The sequence below is a fragment of the Melanotaenia boesemani genome, chromosome 12 (assembly GCF_017639745.1).
Source record: "Melanotaenia boesemani isolate fMelBoe1 chromosome 12, fMelBoe1.pri, whole genome shotgun sequence".
Classification (NCBI taxonomy): Eukaryota; Metazoa; Chordata; class Actinopteri; order Atheriniformes; family Melanotaeniidae; genus Melanotaenia; species Melanotaenia boesemani.
In genome coordinates this window covers 24835734-24840262 of record NC_055693.1, presented here as the reverse complement: position 1 = coordinate 24840262, position 4529 = coordinate 24835734, and the positions used below count along the sequence as shown (strand labels likewise).

The following is a 4529-nucleotide window of genomic DNA, read 5'->3' as shown; positions in this document are numbered from 1 at the left end:
TCTCAGGTACCCTCATGGCTTGATTGTTACCTCCTGCACCAGGAAATCCAGTGGAACACTGCAGGCTGCAACAATCAATTAAGGGCACATCATGCATCAGAAATATCTTCTTTGTGAATGCACTCACGGTTTTAAACACAACAGAGCTCAACAGTTTAGTTAAATGCATTAAAAACAGACAGCCAGCACACTTAGGGAAGACTGCTTACATTTGCACCCATTTTGTTGTTGTTGTTGGTTTTTCTGTTCCTTCATTGAACTTGATCAAAGATATTTAGATGATATAGAGCAATAAACTTCACAAAAAACCACAAAAACAAAGATAACAGGTGAGCCACTCTTATAACAAAACACAAATATATAATTAAACATGATCTATAATCTATCCATTTGTCTTAAGCTGGATTTATACTCGAGCGGCGTCTGCGTAAGGTCGGTTATAGCGTCACCACCGTATTCTCCACGTAGGTCTGCAGAGGTTTGATGTGCACCTTTTCCAGACCTGATGTGCACCCCTGCTTGCAGCACAGTTAAGCCGGATTTATGCTTGTGTGGCTTCTGCGTGCGGTCGGCTACAGTCTAGCTGATCCTGGTGAGTCTGCTCTCGCACTCGAGCGTAGGGGGTACGCGTTGTTTTGGTGTTGTGTTGCAGTTTCTCCTCCTAACCTGAAGGTGGCAGCAGAGGTGGTATCGGCTGGTAAACTCACCAGGTTCGAGTTCTTTTGATGGATCACTTCAGTTCAGTATGTATTTTCTGTTTTAAAACAACAATGGCATCCAGTATGGTTCAGTGTCTTTATTAGCTTGTTGAAGAAAACAAAGATATAATTCGATCAAGCCTCTCATCAACTTGATCCACTGGTTATTGTTTTTGAAAACGGTGGTTACCACACAAATTCAGTGAAAAGATCCAGATATCCAGCAACACGTGATCCCAAACTGACCAATCACTAGGGAGTAACTCCACGTAACCGTCTGCGTCGCAGGGGTGCACGTCAGGTCTGGAAGAGGTGCGCATTGAGCCCCCGTGGAGCTATGCCGAGCCTACGGCCGTGACGCAGAAGCAGACGCTGCATGACCTTAAATCCGCCTTTACACGAAAGTACGCCCCTGTGACTGGTCGGTTTGTCATTACGTGTTTTTGGATTTCTGGAGCTTCTTGCTTAATTTGTGTGGTTACCGGGGAAGAGAAACTGCAACATGAAGCTAAAACCATACACTTGAGTGTGAGAGCACATTTAACACATTTTACCATACCATATGCAGACACAACGCAAGTATAAATCTAGCTGTAGAGCTTACTCTGTTCGTCTACTTTTTTTTTTTTTTTTTCTCATAGACACTGCTCTCTTCTCGCTAGTCCCATCTGTGGCATCTTTGTTTACAGTTGCTGCGGGCTCTGAGTCAAAACTTTCCTAAGTTGTTGCAACACTTTGGGCCTGATCTGCTAAAGATTTGCATGTGTAAAAGCATGCAAACTTGATAACACACCCAAAAACATGTTGCGGTTTGATATCGCGGTGAAGTTGGTTTTAGGTTGGATATTCGACAGACATTCATCATTTCGTGTTCAATAGCTTCCGTTTCACGCGACCAAAACACGCAATTCCTGACCTGTATTATAGCACAAGATGAGACAAACAAGACACACCCCTTTTGATTCATTTTGAAAGCTCCTTCTGTTTTTTATAATTTTTTTACAGTAAAAATATTAATATTTCTTCAATAGCTTCCACATCATGAGACCGAGGGGCCCCAAACCTCAACTAAATTATTCTACTGAGACACACAAACAAGACACACCCCTTTTGATTCATTTTGAAAGCTCCTTTTGTTTTTTATATTTTTTTTACAGTAAAAATATCAATATTTCTTCAATAGCTTCCACATCATGAGACCGAGGGGCCCCAAACCTCAACTAAATTATTCTACTAAGACACACAAACAAGACACACCCCTTTTGATTCATTTTGAAAGCTCCTTTTGTTTTTTATAATTTTTTACAGTAAAAATATCAATATTTCTTCAATAGCTTCCACAAATTGTGACCGAGGGGCCCCAAACCTCAACTAAAATATTCTACTGAGACACACAAACAAGACACACCCCTTTTGATTCATTTTGAAAGCTCCTTCTGTTATTTATAATTTTTTACAGTAAAAAAAATTAATATTTCTTCAATAGCTTTGACATCATGTGACCGAGGGGCCCCAATCCTCTACTAAATTATTCTACTGAGACACACAAACAAGACACACCCCGTTTGATTCATTTTGAAAGCTCCTTCTGTTTTTTATAATTTTTTTACAGTAAAAATATCAATATTTCTTCAATAGCTTCCACATCATGTCACGGAGGGGCCCCAAACCTCAACTAAATTATTCTACTGAGACACACGAACAAGACACACCCCTTTCAATTCATTTTGAAAGCCCTTTCTGTTTTTTACAAAATTTTTACAGTAATAAAATCAATATTTCTTCAATAGCTTTCACATCATGTGACCGAGGGGCCCCGAACCTCAACTAAAATATTCTACTGAGACACACAAACAAGACACACCCCTTTTGATTCATTTTGAAAGCTCCTTCTGTTTTTTATAATTTTTTTACAGTAAAAATATAAATATTTCTTCAATAGCTTCCACAAATTGTGACCGAGGGGCCCTAAACCTCAACTAAAATATTCTACTGAGAAAAACAAACAAGACACACCCCTTTTGATTCATTTTGAAAGCTCCTTCTGTTTTTCAGCGTGTGTCTACCCTTCGCCGAGAGGCATGGGTAACCCGTTGAACCCCACTCGTGATATGGATTGGGGATTGCAATTATTTCCCATGAACGAGGAATCCCCAGTAAGCACGGGTCATAAACTCGCGTTGATTAAGTCCCTGCCCTTTGTACACACTGCCTGTCACTGCTACCGATTGGATGGTTTAGTGAGGTCCTCGGATCGGCCCCGCCGGGGTCGGTCACGGTCCTGGCGGAGCGCTGAGATGACGATCAAACTTGACTATCTAGAGGAAGTAAAAGTCGTAACAAGGTTTTCGTAGGTGAACCTGCAGAATGATCATTAACGGTTGAGCGCCCCACGCAGGGCCTCTCCAACCAGCCAAACCTGCCGAGGGGACGGACCCCGGCTCTCTCCCCGAGAGCCCCAGGGCCTGCCCCCGAGGCTCCACAGTGGATGGACTGGCGTGACAGGATGGAGGCGTGCATGCCCGAGCTCTCCTGTGGGCGGAAGAGGGGTCCCTCCAGGGTCCCCCTCTCTCCGTCCCGGTGCCCTCGGGTCCCGTCGCGTCTCCCCTACCTCCTCCGACCCTTCCCCGCTGCAAACTCCACCCTGGTCCGAGCCCCGGCCAGCCCGTCGGACTCCCTGGCTCAGCCCCCTCTCCGGCACGACCCCTCGCTCCGCAGCACACGCACTCCCACCAGCCCGTCCGAGGGCCTGACGGTCCTGCCGTCGGGGCGGCGTCCACGCAGAGCGGGCCCGACCTGCGTCCGGCGGAGACCCAGTCAGGGCTCTGCACTCGGAACCTCTCGAACGGTCTCGCCCTGGCCGTCCCGCTGCGCGCCTCCGGGTACCCAACTCTGCTCCATCCTCCGGAGGGAGCCAGGGGGGTTTAATGTCTCCACCCTGGGGACCGGCGCTTACCCCGTCCTCGACGGGGGGGCCCGGCCCGAGATGCGGAGCGCCTGGGCAGTTTGCTGAACCTGTCCAACCCCCAGTCTCGGAAGCTTGGCCTCCAACCTGAAAACGAAAACTGTACAACTCTTAGCGGTGGATCACTCGGCTCGTGCATCGATGAAGAACGCAGCTAGCTGCGAGAACTAATGTGATTTGCAGGACACATTGATCATCGACACGTTGAACGCACATTGCGGCCCCGGGTTCCTCCCGGGGCTACGCCTGTTTGAGGGTCGCTTTGCCATCAATCGGAGGAGCCTCTCCTCCGCGGCTGGGGCTGTTGCAGGCCGCCTACGGCGCGCCTTCATCCCCCTAAGTTCAGACCTTCTGGGACGCCCGGTGTGGCCCCCTCCAAGCATTCGCTCCGTCCGACCCACCCTCTCTCCCTCCTTCCCCGGCTCCGTGGAAGAGGTGCCACTCCCGTCGAGCCACTGGCATGAGTCGGGCGCGGCTGCCGGTGGACCATCCAGTCTCCGAGCTGACCGCGTTGCGCGTGCGAACCACAGGGAAAACTCGGCGAGAGCAGACCGCCCTTAGTGGGGGACTGTGGGGTGCCGGACGGCTGAGGCGCGCAGGGGGGGGTGCCCGCTGGTGACCTCCCCAACCCCTAACCCACTTCGAATACAACCTCAGTCGGTCAGGGGCCTGAGTCCTTCTGATGGAGACTCAGCCCGTGGACGGTGTGAGGCCGGTAACGGCCCCCGGCACGGTCTTCTCGGAGTCGGGTTGTTTGGGAATGCAGCCCAAAGCGGGTGGTAAACTAAGGCTAAATACCGGCACGAGACCGATAGTCGATAAGTACCTTAAGGGAAAGTTGAAAAGAACTTTGAAGAGAGAGTTCA

The 4529-nt window shown here is 48.8% G+C and overlaps 1 non-coding gene across 1 annotated transcript; it reads left to right on the top strand.

The window, feature by feature from the left end:
* Positions 1-3769: 3769 nt before the first annotated feature.
* Positions 3770-3923, top strand: LOC121650949. Its single transcript, XR_006012366.1, has one exon. It is a non-coding gene; the product is annotated as a 5.8S ribosomal RNA (ribosomal RNA).
* The last annotated feature ends 606 nt before the right edge of the window (positions 3924-4529 follow it).